A 1125-nucleotide genomic window follows, 5' to 3' on the forward strand; every position below is an offset into this window, starting at 1 on the left:
GTGGATATGTACAGCTGAGTGTCATTGCAGTGCTGAGTCCTTTTCTGTCCCCCTAAGTAAACTTATCATTGACAAAGAGACTGCGGTTTCTTCCTTCACTCCCCATCTCTGGGAAAGACTGTTGAGAAAGCAGTTGGTTCACTGGGATGAAGAACCTTGGAAGAAACAGATAATCCCAGCACTTTTCATTCAGGTTTCAGGCTAGAATTTAGTATTACATGAAATTACCCAGTGAGATCCTCTGCTGGTTTTGGGTTTGGTATCTTTAGTACCTTTAGTTCACTAATTATACTCAGTTTTACCTTTTGACTTTTTTAATCTGTTAAAAGTGAGCTGGTTGCATCTGAAGAGAGAACGTGGGGGAGTTTATAAAGATGAATGAGGAGATGAAAGAAGTTATTTTAAAAATGGGGAAAAAATTGAAGAATCCATAGGGCAGTTTACAGATGAAATTAAACAGATTAACAACAAAGTGGAAATTTTAGAAAGTAAAATAGAAATAATAAGCAGAGAGATGAAAAAGCACTTAAGACTTTAATGAAATTCAGGAAGAGAATCAGATCAATTCTAGAGGATAATAGGAGAGGATAATAGGGATAGGTTATAGTTTTTTTACAGCATTTCTGGAATGTGATGCAGATAATATGGAAATTGAAATTGATAAAATTTATAGAATCAATACTGTACACAATTTGCAAAATTAAGAAATTGTACCAAAGGATAGTCTGTGCACGATCACAATTGACCCCAAAATGTATGTTGTTAAGTGAGAACTTGTTGACGTTTGCCCCATTTTACATCCTTTCTTGTCACAGTTGTTAGGTGAATCACTGCAGTTGATAAGTTAAGTGAATCCGGCTTCCCCATTGACTTTGCTTGTTAGAAGCTGCAAAAGGGGATCACGTGACCCTGGGAAGCTGCAATGGTCATACATATGAACCAGTTGCCAAGCATCTGAATGTAAATCATGTGACCATGGGGATGCTGCAATGGTCATAAGTGTGAAACATGGTCATAAGTCACTTCTTTCTGTGCCGTTGTAATTTCAAGCGGTCATTAAGTGAACTGCTGTAAGGACTATCTGTAATAAGGAGAAGAAATTTCCCTGGCAACGGTTGATGAATA

Source organism: Protobothrops mucrosquamatus, unplaced genomic scaffold (assembly GCF_001527695.2).
Source record: "Protobothrops mucrosquamatus isolate PMUCROS unplaced genomic scaffold, P.Mucros_1.0 scaffold2401, whole genome shotgun sequence".
Taxonomy (NCBI): Eukaryota; Metazoa; Chordata; class Lepidosauria; order Squamata; family Viperidae; genus Protobothrops; species Protobothrops mucrosquamatus.